Below are 13120 nucleotides of genomic sequence, written 5' to 3'. Positions count from 1 at the left end.
GTAACTTGGTGTGAGTGTATGTCTAAATACTTGGTGTAAGTGTATGTCATTGTTACTTGGTGAAATTGTCTGTCTGTGTTACTTGGTGTCTGTGTATGTCTGTGTTACTTGGTGTAAGTGTGTGTCTTTGTTACTTGGTGTAAGTGTATGTCTTTGTTACTTGGTGTCAGTGTATGTCTTTGTTACTTGGTGTCAGTGTATGTCTGTGTTTCTTGGTGTAAGTGTGTGCCTGTGTTACTGGGTATCAGTGTATGTCTTTGTTACTTGGTGTCAGTGTATGTTTGTGTTACTTGGTGTCCGTGAGTGTCTGTGTTACTGGGTGTCCGTGTATGTCTTTGTTACTGGGTGTTAGTGTATGTCTTTGTTAATTGGTGTAAGTGTGTGTCTGTGTTACTGGGTATCAGTGTCTGTCTTTGTTATTTGGTGTAAGTGTGTGTCTGTGTTACTGGGTATCAGTGTATGTCTTTGTTACTTGGTGTCAGTGTATGTGTTTGTTACTTGGTGTCAGTGTATGTCTGTGTTACATGGTGTAAGTGTGTGTCGGTGTTACTGGGTATCAGTGTATGTCTTTGTTACTTGGTGTAAGTGTATGTCTTTGTTACTTGGTGTCAGTGTATGTCTTTGTTACTTAGTTAAGTGTGTGTCTGTGTTACTGGGTGTCAGTGTGTGTCTGTGTTACTTGGTGTCCGTGTGTGTCTGTGATTTTGGGTGTCAGTGTATGTCTTTGTTACCTGGTGTCAGTGTATGTCTTTGTTACATGGTGTAAGTGTGTGTCTGTGTTACTGGGTATCAATGTATGTCTTTGTGACTTGGTGTCATTGTATGTCTTTGTTACTTGGTGTAAGTGTATGTCTTTGTTATTGGTGTCAGTGTATATCTTTGTTACTTGGTGTAAGTGTGTGTCTGTGTTACTGGGTGTAAGTGTGTGTCTGTGTTACTGGGTATCAGTGTATGTCTTTGTTACTTGGTGTCAGTTTATGTCAAAATACTTGGTGTAAGTGTATGTCTTTGTTACTTGGTGTAATTGTCTGTCTTTGTTACTTGGTGTCAGTGTATGTCTGTGTTACTTGGTGTAAGTGTGTGTCTTTGTTACTTGGTGTCAGTGTATGTCTTTGTTACTTGATGTCAGTGTGTGTCTGTGTTACTGGGTATCAGTGTATGTCTTTGTGACTTGGTTTCAATGTATGTCTTTGTTACTTGGTGTCAGTGTATGTCTTTGTTACTGGGTATCAGTGGTTCGCTGTGTTACTGGGTGTCAGTGTGTGTTTGTTTGTGTTACTGGCTGTCAGTGTGTGTCTGTGACACTAGGTGTCAGTATTTAGTTTAGTTTAGAGATACAGCACTTAAACAGGCCCTTCGGCCCACCGAGTCTGTGCCGACCATCAACCAAACAATTATACTAATCCTACACTATTCCCGTATTTCTATCACATCCCCACCGGTCCCTATACATTTCCCTACCACCTACCTATACTAGGGGCAATTTATGATGGCCAATTAACCTATCAACCTGCAAGTCTTTGGCATGTGGGAGGAAACCGGAGCACACGGAGGAAACTCACGCAGACACAGGGAGAACTTGCAAACTCCGCACAGGCAGTGCCCAGATTCGAACCCGGGTCCCTGGAGCTGTGAGGCTGCGGTGCGAACCACTGCGCCAATGTGCCCCCACGCCCACGCCCCCCAGTGTGTGCCTGTGTTACTCGTTATCAGTGTATGTCTTTGTTACTTGTTGTCAGTGTATGTCTTTGTTACTTGGTGTAAGTGTATGTCTTTGTTACTTGGTGTCAGTGTATGTCGTTGTTACTTGGAGTCAGTGTGTGTCTGTGTTACTGGGTATCAGTGCATGTCTTTGTTACTTGGTGTCAGTGTATGTCTTTGTTACTTGGTGTAAGTGTATGTCTTTGTTACTTGGTGTCAGTGTATGTCGTTGTTACTTGGGGTAAGTGAGTGTCTGTGTTACTGGTTATCAGTGTATGTCTTTGTGACTCGGTGTCAGTATATGTCTTTGTTACTGGGTGTCAGTGTATGTCTTTGTTACTTGGTGACAGTGTGTGCCTGTGTGTCAGTGTATGTCTTTGTTACTGTGTATCAGTGTTACTCTCTGTTACTCGGTGTCTGTGTGTGTTTATTTGTGTTACTGGGTGTCAGTATTTAGTTTAGTGATACAGCACTGAAACAGGCCCTTCGGCCAACCGAGTCTGTGCCGACCATCAACCACCCGTTTATACTAATCCTACACTGATCAATTATTCCTATCACATCCCCACCTGTCACTATATATTTCCCAACCACCTACCTGTACTCGGGTCAATTATTAATGGCCAATTAACCTATCAACCTGCAAGTCTTTGGCATGTGGGAGGAAACCGGAGCACCCGGAGGAAACTCACGCAGACACAGGGAGAACTTGCAAACTCCGCACAGGCAGTACCCAGAATCGAGCCCGGGTTCCTGGAGCTGTGAGGCTGCTAACCACTGTGCCAATGTGCCGCCCGGTGTGTGTCTGTGTTGCTGGGTATCAGTGTATGTCTTTGTTACTTGGTGTAAGTGTGTGTCTGTGTTACTGGGTAACAGTGCATGTCTTTGTTACTTGGTGTAAGTGTATGTCTGTGTTACTTGGTGTAAGTGTGTGTCTTTGTTACTTGGTGTAATTGCATGCCTTTGTTCCTTGGTGTGAGTGTGTTTCTGTGTTACTGGGTATCAGTGTATGTCTTTGTTACTTGGTGTCAGTGTATGTCTTTGTTAATTGGTGTAAGTGTATGTCTTTGTTTCTTGGTGTCAGTGTATGTCTTTGTTACTTGGTGTAACTGTGTGTCTGTGTTACTGGGTGTCAGTGTGTGTCTGTGTTACTTGGTGTCCGTGTGTGTCTGTGTTACTGGGTGTCAGTGTGATTGTCTTTGTTACCTGGTGTCAGTGTATGTCTTTGTTACATGGTGTAAGTGCGTTTCTGTGTTACTGGGTATCAGTGTCTATCTTTGTTACTTGGTGTAAGTGTGTGTCTGTGTTACTGGGTATCAGTGTATGTCTTTGTTACTTGGTGTCTGTGTATGTCTTTGTTACTGGGTGTCAGTGTGTGTCTTTGTGACTTGGTGTCAGTGTGTGTCTTTGTTACTTAGTGTAGGCGTATGTCTGTGTTACATGGTGTAAGTGTGTGTCTGTGTTACTGGGTATCAGGGTATGTCTTTGTTACTTGGTGTCAGTGTATGTCTGTGTTACTTGTTGTAACTGTGTGACTGTGTTACTGGGTATCAGTGTATGTCTTTGTGACTTGGTGTCAGTGTATGTCTTTGTTACTGGGTGTCAGTGTGTGTCTTTGTGACTTGGTGTCAGTGTGTGTCTTTGTTACTTCGTGTAAGCGTATGTCTGTGTTGCATGGTGTAAGTGTCTGTCTGTGTTACTGGGTATCAGTGTATGTCTTTGTTACTTGGTGTCAGTGTATGTCAAAATACTTGGTGTAAGTGTATGTCTTTGTTACTTGCTGTACTTGTCTGTCTTTGTTACCTGGTGTCAGTGTATGTCTGTGTTACTTGGTGTAAGTGTGTGTCTTTGCTCCTTAGTGTAAGCGTATGTCTTTGTTACATGGTGTAAGTGTGTGTCTGTGTTACTGGGTATCAGTGTATGTCTTTGTTACTTGGTGTAAGTGTGTGTCTGTGTTACTGGGTATCAGTGTATGTCTTTGTTACTGGGTGTCAGTGTGTGTCTTTGTTACTTGGTGTAAGTGTATGTCTTTGTTACTTGGTGTCAGTGTATGTCTGTGTTACTTGGTGTAAGTGTGTTTCTGTGTTACTGGGTATCAGTGTATGTCTTTGTTACTTGGTGTCAGTGTATGTCTTTGTTACTTGGTGTAAGTGTATGTCTTTGTTACTTGGTGTCAGTGTATGTCTGTGTTACTTGGTGTAAGTGTGTTTCTGTGTTACTGGGTATCAGTGTATGTCTTTGTTACTTGGTGTCAGTGTATGTCTTTGTTACTTGGTGTAAGTGTATGTCTTTGTTACTTGGTATCAGTGTATGTCTTTGTTACTTGGTGTAAGTGTGTGTCTGTGTTACTGGGTATCAGTGTATGTCTTTGTTACTGGGTGTCAGTGTATGTCTTTGTTACTTGGTGTAAGTGTATGTCTTTGTTACTTGGTGTCAGTGTATGTCTGTGTTACTTGGTGTAAGTGTGTTTCTGTGTTACTCGGTGTCAGTATATGTCTTTGTTACTGGGTGTCAGTGTATGTCTTTGTTACTTGGTGACAGTGTGTGCCTGTGTGTCAGTGTATGTCTTTGTTACTGTGTATCAGTGTTACTCTATTTTACTCGGCGTCTGTGTGTGTTTATTTGTGTTACTGGGTGTCAGTATTTAGTTTAGTGATACAGCACTGAAACAGGCCCTTCGGCCAACCGAGTCTGTGCCGACCATCAACCGCCCATTTATACTTTCTTTTTTCTTTTTGGGCCTCCTTATCTCGAGAGACAATGGATACGCGCCTGGAGGTGGTCAGTGGTTTGTGAAGCAGCGGCTGGAGTGGCTATAAAGGCCAATTCTGGAGTGACAGGCTCTTCCACAGGTGCTGCAGAGAAATTTGTTTGTTGGGGCTGTTGCACAGTTGGCTCTCCCCTTGCGCCTCTGTCTTTTTGCCTGCCAACTACTAAGTCTCTTCGAATCGCCACAATTTACCCCTGTCTTTATGGCTGCCCGCCAGCTCTGGCGAATGCTGGCAACTGACTCCCACGACTTGTGATCAATGTCACACGATTTCATGTCGCGTTTGCAGACGTCTTTATAACGGAGACATGGACGGCCGGTGGGTCTGATACCAGTGGCGAGCTCACTGTACAATGTGTCTTTGGGGATCCTGCCATCTTCCATGCGGCTCACATGGCCAAGCCATCTCAAGCGCCGCTGACTCAGTAGTGTGTATAAGCTGGGGATGTTGGCCGCTTCAAGGACTTCTGTGTTGGAGATATAGTCCTGCCACCTGATGCCAAGTATTCTCCGAAGGCAGCGAAGATGGAATGAATTGAGACGTCGCTCTTGGCTGGCATACGTTGTCCAGGCCTCGCTGCCGTAGAGCAAGGTACTGAGGACACAGGCCTGATACACTCGGACTTTTGTGTTCCGTGTCAGTACGCCATTTTCCCACACTCTCTTGGCCAGTCTGGACATAGCAGTGGAAGCCTTACCCATGCGCTTGTTGATTTCTGCATCTAGAGACAGGTTACTGGTGATAGTTGAGCCTAGGTAGGTGAACTCTTGAACCACTTCCAGAGCGTGGTCGCCAATATTGATGGATGGAGCATTTCTGACATCCTGCCCCATGATGTTCGTTTTCTTGAGGCTGATGGTTAGGCCAAATTCATTGCAGGCAGACGCAAACCTGTCGATGAGACTCTGCAGGCATTCTTCAGTGTGAGATGTTAAAGCAGCATCGTCAGCAAAGAGGAGTTCTCTGATGAGGACTTTCCGTACTTTGGACTTCGCTCTTAGACGGGCAAGGTTGAACAACCTGCCCCCTGATCTTGTGTGGAGGAAAATTCCTTCTTCAGAGGATTTGAACGCATGTGAAAGCAGCAGGGAGAAGAAAATCCCAAAAAGTGTGGGTGCGAGAACACAGCCCTGTTTCACACCACTCAGGATAGGAAAGGGCTCTGATGAGGAGCCACCATGTTGAATTGTGCCTTTCATATTGTCATGGAATGAGGTGATGATACTTAGTAGCTTTGGTGGACATCCGATCTTTTCTAGTAGTCTGAAGAGACCACGTCTGCTGACGAGGTCAAAGGCTTTGGTGAGATCAATGAAAGCAATGTAGAGGGGCATCTGTTGTTCACGGCATTTCTCCTGTATCTGACGAAGGGAGAACAGCACGTCAATAGTCGATCTCTCTGCACGAAAGCCACACTGTGCCTCAGGGTAGACGCGCTCGGCCAGCTTCTGGAGCCTGTTCAGAGCGACTCGAGCAAAGACTTTCCCCACTATGCTGAGCAGGGAGATTCCACGGTAGTTGTTGCAGTCACCGCGGTCACCTTTGTTTTTATAGAGGGTGATGATTTTGGCATCGCGCATGTCCTGGGGTACTGCTCCCTCGTCCCAGCACAGGCATAGCAGTTCATGTAGTGCTGAGAGTATAGCAGGCTTGGCACTCTTGATTATTTCAGGGGTAATTCTGTCCTTCCCAGGGGCTTTTCCGCAGGCTAGGGAATCAATGGCATCACTGAGTTCCGATTTGGTTGGCTGTATGTCCAGCTCATCCATGACTGGTAGAGGCTGGGCTGCATTGAGGGCAGTCTCAGTGACAGCATTCTCCCTGGAGTACAGTTCTAGGTAGTGCTCAACCCAGCGGTCCATCTGTTTGCGTTGGTCAGTGATTATGTCCCCCGATTTAGATTTGAGGGGGGTGATCTTCTTGATGGTTGGCCCAAGAGCTCTCTTCATGCCATCATACATTCCTCTGATGTTTCCGGTGTCTGAGGCCAGCTGAATATGACTGCATAGGTGTTGCCAGTAGTCGTTTGTGCAACGCCTAGCTGTTCTTTGTGCAGTACTTCTGGCTGCTTTAAGTGCTGCGGATGTTAAATCGCTGGGGGCTTTCTTGTAGTTCAAAAGTGCAATGCGCTTAGCGGCTATGACAGGTTCCAGCTCTTCATTATGAGATTGAAACCAGTCTGCATTTCTCTTCGCACTTTTGCCGTAGGTGGTCAAAGCTGACTCATAGATGGCGTCTCTGATGTGGGCCCACTTGGTCTCAGCATCCCCTGTGGGAGTGTTTTGAAGGGCTGTTACAAGTGAATTTAGAAATTTTTGTAACAGCTGTGGGTGAGAAATTCTGCTCGTGTTGATGCGCGGGTGGCCCTTCTGCTTGGAATGATGCAACTTCTTTGGTCTGAGTCTAACCTTGCTGCACACCAGGGAGTGGTCGGTGTCGCAGTCCGCACTGTGGAAGCTGCGTGTGATTTGAACACTGTTTAAGGTGGCTCGCCTTGTGACAATGAGGTCGAGCTGGTGCCAACGACGTGATCTTGGGTGCCTCCATGAAACCTGGTGACAGGGTTTAGTGTGAAAGAACGAGTTGGTGATGCAGAGGTTATGATAGGTACACAACTCAAGCAGTCTCTGCCCGTTCTCATTCATCCTTCCAACGCCATAGCGCCCAAGACAGGAGGGCCATGAGTCATGGTCGGCCCCAACCCTGGCATTAAAGTCCCCCAGCAGGAATAGGTGTTCGGTGTTGGGGATGCTGCTAATGATGTTATGGAGTTGTTCATAGAACTGGTCTTTAGCTTCAGGTGCGGAACAGAGTGTTGGAGCATAGATGCTGAGTAGGTGTACTGGACCAGAGGTGGTGAGCAGTCGGATGGACAGTATGCGTTCCGAGCCATTTGAGGGAGGCTCTATCATGCTGAGCAAGGAGTTTCTGATGGCGAAGCCCACTCCATGCTGTCTTGGTTCTTCAGGATCCCTGCCCTGCCAGAAGAAGGTGTAGTCTTGCTCTGCTAGAGAGCCATTTATACTAATCCTACACTAATCCCGTATTCCTATCACATCCCCACCTGTCCCTATATATTTCCCAACCACCTACCTATACTCGGGTCAATTTATAATGGCCAATTAACCTATCAACCTGCAAGTCTTTGGCATGTGGGAGGAAACCGGAGCACCCGGAGGAAACTCACGCAGACACAGGGAGAACTTGCAAAATCCGCACAGGCAGTACCCAGATTCGAGCCCGGGTTCCTGGAGCTGTGAGGCTGCTGACCACTGTGCCAATGTGCCGCCCGGTGTGTGTCTGTGTTACTGGGTATCAGTGTATGTCTTTGTTACTTGGTGTCAGTGTATGTCTGTGTTACTTGGTGTAAGTGTGTGTCTTTGTTACTTGGTGTGAGTGTGTTTCTGTGTTACTGGGTATCAGTGTATGTCTTTGTTACTTGGTGTCAGTGTATGTCTGTGTTACTTGGTGTAAGTGTGTGTCTTTGTTACTTGGTGTGAGTGTGTTTCTGTGTTACTGGGTATCAGTGTATGTCTTTGTTACTTGGTGTAAGTGTGTGACTGTGTTACTGGGTAACAGTGTATGTCTTTGTTACTTGGTGTCAGTGTATGTCTGTGTTACTTGGTGTAAGTGTGTGTCTTTGTTACTTGGTGTGAGTGTGTTTCTGTGATACTGGGTATCAGTGTATGTCTTTGTTACTTGGTGTAAGTGTATGTCTTTGTTTCTTGGTATCAGTGTCTATCTTTGTTACTTGGTGTAAGTGTGTGTCTGTGTTACTTGTTGTAACTGTGTGACTGTGTTACTGGGTGTCAGTGTGTGTCTTTGTGACTTGGTGTCAGTGTGTGTCTTAGTTACTTAGTGTAAGCGTATGTCTGTGTTACATGGTGTAAGTGTGTGTCTGTGTTACTGGGTATCAGGGTATGTCTTTGTTACTTGGTGTCAGTGTATGTCTGTGTTACTTGTTGTAACTGTGTGACTGTGTTACTGGGTATCAGTGTATGTCTTTGTGACTTGGTGTCAGTGTATGTCTTTGTTACTGGGTGTCAGTGTGTGTCTTTGTGACTTGGTGTCAGTGTGTGTCTTTGTTACTTAGTGTAAGCGTATGTCTGTGTTCCATGGTGTAAGTGTATGTCTGTGTTACTGGGTATCAGTGTATGTCTTTGTTACTTGGTGTCAGTGTATGTCAAAATACTTGGTGTAAGTGTATGTCTTTGTTACTTGCCGTAATTGTCTGTCTTTGTTACCTGGTGTCAGTGTATGTCTGTGTTACTTGGTGTAAGTGTGTGTCTTTGCTCCTTAGTGTAAGCGTATGTCTTTGTTACATGGTGTACGTGTGTGTCTGTGTTACTGGGTATCAGGGTATGTCTTTGTTACTTGGTGTAAGTGTGTGTCTGTGTTACTGGGTATCAGTGTATGTCTTTGTTACTGGGTGTCAGTGTATGTCTTTGTTACTTGGTGAAAGTGTATGTCTTTGTTACTTGCTGTCAGTGTATGTCTGTGTTACATGGTGTAAGTGTGTTTCTGTGTTACTGGGTATCAGTGTATGTGTTTGTTACTTGGTGTAAGTGTGTTTCTGTGTTACTGGGTTTCAGTGTATGTCTTTGTTACTTGGTGTCAGTGTATGTCTTTGTTACTTGGTGTAAGTGTATGTCTTTGTTTCTTGGTGTCAGTGTATGTCTTTGTTACTTGGTGTAAGTGTGTGTCTGTGTTACTGGGTGTCAGTGTGTGTCTGTGTTACTTGGTGTCCGTGTGTGTCTGTGTTACAGGGTGTCAGTGTGAATGTCTTTGTTACCTGGTGTTAGTGTATGTCTTTGTTACATGGTGTAAGTGCGTTTCTGTGTTACTGGGTATCAGTGTCTATCTTTGTTACTTGGTGTAAGTGTGTGTCTGTGTTACTGGGTATCAGTGTATGTCTTTGTTAACTGGTGTCATTGTATGTCTTTGTTACTGGGTGTCAGCGTGTGTCTTTGTGACTTGGTATCAGTGTGTGTCTTTGTTACTTAGTGTAAGCGTATGTCTGTGTTACATGGTGTAAGTGTGTGTCTTTGTTACTGGGTATCAGGGTATGTCTTTGTTACTTGGTGTAAGTGTGTGTCTGTGTTACTGGGTATCAGTGTATGTCTTTGTTACTTGGTGTCAGTGTATGTCTGTGTTACATGGTGTAAGTGTGTGTCTGTGTTACTGGGTATCAGTGAATGTCTTTGTTACTTGGTGTAAGTGTGTGTCTGTGTTACTGGGTATCAGTGAATGTCTTTGTTACTTGGTGTCAGTGTATGTCTTTGTTGCTTGGTGTAAGTGTATGTCTTTGTTACTTGGTGTCAGTGTATGTCTTTGTTACTTGGTGTAAGTGTGTGTCTGTGTTACTGGGTGTCAGTGTGTGTCTGTGTTACTTGGTGTCCGTGTGTGTCTGTGTTACTGGGTGTCAGTGTGAATGTCTTTGTTACCTGGTGTCAGTGTATGTCTTTGTTAGGTGGTGTAAGTGCGTTTCTGTGTTACTGGGTATCAGTGTCTATCTTTGTTACTTGGTGTCAGTGTGTGTCTTTGTTACTTGGTGCAAGCGTATGTCATTGTTACTTGGTGTAAGTGTATGTCTTTGTGACTTGCTGTCAGTGTATGTCTTTGTTACTGGGTGTCAGTGTGTGTCTTTGTGACTTGGTGTCAGTGTATGTCTTTGTTACTTGGTGTCAGTGTATGTCAAAATACTTGGTGTAATTGTATGTCTTTGTTACTTGGTGTAATTGTCTGTCTTTGTTACCTGGTGTCAGTGTATGTCTTTGTTACTTGGTGTAAGTGTGTGTCTTTATTACTTGGTGCAAGCGTATGTCATTGTTACTTGGTGTAAGTGTATGTCTTTGTTACTTGGTGTCGGTGTATGTCTGTGTTATTGTGTATCAGTGTATGTATTTGTTACTGGGTGTCAGTGTTTGTCTTTGTGACTTGGTGTCAGTTTATTTCTTTGTTACTTGGTGTAAGTGTATGTCTGTGTTACTGGGTATCAGTGTATGTCTGTGTTACTTGGTGTAAGTGTATGTCAAAATACTTGGTGGAAGTGTATGTCTTTGTTACTTGGTTTAATAGTCTGTCTTTGTTACCTGGTGTCAGCGTATGTCTGTGTTACTTGGTGTAAGTGTGTGTCTTATTTACTTGGTGCAAGCGTATGTCTTTGTTACATGGTGTAAATGTGTGTCTGTGTTACTGGGAATCAGTGTATGTCTTTGTTACTTGGTGTAAGTGTGTGTCTGTGTTACTGGGTATCAGTGTATGTCTTTGTTACTTGGTGTCAGTGTATGTCTTTGTTACTTGGTGTAAGTGTATGTCTTTGTTACTTGGTGTCAGTGTATGTCTTTGTTACTTGGTGTCAGTGTATGTCTGTGTTACATGGTGTAAGTGTGTGTCTGTGCTACTGGGTATCAGTTTATGTCTTTGTTACTTGGTGTAAGTGTGTGTCTGTGTTACTGGATATCATTGTATGTCTTTGTTACTTGGTGTCAGTGTATGTCTTTGTTACTTGGTGTAAGTGTATGTCTTTGTTACTTGGTGTCAGTGTATGTCTTTGTTACTTGGTGCAAGTGTGTGTCTGTGTTACTGGGTGTCAGTGTGTGTCTGTGTTACTTGCTGTCTGTGTGTGTCTGTGTTACTGGGTGTCAGTGAATGTCTTTGTTACCTGGTGTCAGTGTATGTCTTTGTAACATGATGTAAGTGCGTGTCTGTGTTACTGGGTATCAGTGTCTCTCTTTGTTACTTGGTGTAAGTGTGTGTCTGTGTTACTGGGGATCAGTGTATGTCTTTGTTACTTGGTGCCATTGTATGTCTGTGTTACATGGTGTAAATGTGTGTCTGTGTTACTGGGAATCAGTGTATGTCATTGTTACTTGGTGTAAGTGTATGTCTTTGTTACTGGGTGTCAGTGTGTGTCTTTGTGACTTTGTGTCAGTGTATGTCTTTGTTACTTGGTGTAAGTGTTTGTCTGTGTTACTGGGTATCAGTGTATGTCTTTGTTACTTGGTGTCAGTGTATGTCAAAATACTTGGTGTAAGTGTATGTCTTTGTTACGTGGTTTAATTGTCTGTCTTTGTTACCTGGTGTCATTGTATGTCTGTGTTACTTGCTGTAAGTGTGTGTCTTTGTTACTTGGTGGAAGCGTATGTCTGTGTTACATGGTGTAAGTGTGTGTCTGTGTTACTGGGTATCAGTGTATGTCTTTGTTACTTGGTGTAAGAGTGTGTCTGTGTTACTTGGTGTCAGTGTATGTCTCTGTTGCTTGGTGTAAGTGTATGTCTTTGTTACTTGGTGTCAGTGTATGTCTTTGTTACTTGGTGTAAGTGTGTGTCTGTGTTACTGGGTGTCAGTGTGTGTCTGTGTTACTTGGTGTCCGTGTGTGTCTGTGTTACTGGGTGTCAGTGTGAATGTCTTTGTTACCTGGTGTCAGTGTATGTCTTTGTTAGATGGTGTAAGTGCGTTTCTGTGTTACTGGGTATCAGTGTCTATCTTTGTTACTTGGTGTCAGTGTGTGTCTTTGTTACTTGGTGCAAGCGTATGTCATTGTTACTTGGTGTAAGTGTATGTCTTTGTGACTTGCTGTCAGTGTATGTCTTTGTTACTGGGTGTCAGTGTGTGTCTTTGTGACTTGGTGTCAGTGTATGTCTTTGTTACTTGGTGTCAGTGTATGTCAAAATACTTGGTGTAATTGTATGTCTTTGTTACTTGGTGTAATTGTCTGTCTTTGTTACCTGGTGTCAGTGTATGTCTTTGTTACTTGGTGTAAGTGTGTGTCTTTATCACTTGGTGCAAGCGTATGTCATTGTTACTTGGTGTAAGTGTATGTCTTTGTTACTTGGTGTCAGTGTATGTCTGTGTTATTGTGTATCAGTGTATGTATTTGTTACTGGGTGTCAGTGTTTGTCTTTGTGACTTGGTGTCAGTTTATTTCTTTGTTACTTGGTGTAAGTGTATGTCTGTGTTACTGGGTATCAGTGTATGTCTGTGTTATTTGGTGTAAGTGTATGTCAAAATACTTGGTGGAAGTGTATGTCTTTGTTACTTGGTTTAATTGTCTGTCTTTGTTACCTGGTGTCAGCGTATGTCTGTGTTACTTGGTGTAAGTGTGTGTCTTATTTACTTGGTGCAAGCGTATGTCTTTGTTACATGGTGTAAATGTGTGTCTGTGTTACTGGGAATCAGTGTATGTCTTTGTTACTTGGTGTAAGTGTGTGTCTGTGTTACTGGGTATCAGTGTATGTCTTTGTTACTTGGTGTCAGTGTATGTCTTTGTTACTTGGTGTAAGTGTATGTCTTTGTTACTTGGTGTCAGTGTATGTCTTTGTTACTTGGTGTCAGTGTATGTCTGTGTTACATGGTGTAAGTGTGTGTCTGTGCTACTGGGTATCAGTTTATGTCTTTGTTACTTGGTGTAAGTGTGTGTCTGTGTTACTGGATATCATTGTATGTCTTTGTTACTTGGTGTCAGTGTATGTCTTTGTTACTTGGTGTAAGTGTATGTCTTTGTTACTTGGTGTCAGTGTATGTCTTTGTTACTTGGTGTAAGTGTGTGTCTGTGTTACTGGGTGTCAGTGTGTGTCTGTGTTACTTGCTGTCTGTGTGTGTCTGTGTTACTGGGTGTCAGTGAATGTCTTTGTTACCTGGTGTCA

Source organism: Heterodontus francisci, unplaced genomic scaffold (genome assembly GCF_036365525.1).
Source record: "Heterodontus francisci isolate sHetFra1 unplaced genomic scaffold, sHetFra1.hap1 HAP1_SCAFFOLD_89, whole genome shotgun sequence".
NCBI classification, from domain to species: domain Eukaryota; kingdom Metazoa; phylum Chordata; class Chondrichthyes; order Heterodontiformes; family Heterodontidae; genus Heterodontus; species Heterodontus francisci.
This window is presented reverse-complemented; position numbering follows the sequence as displayed.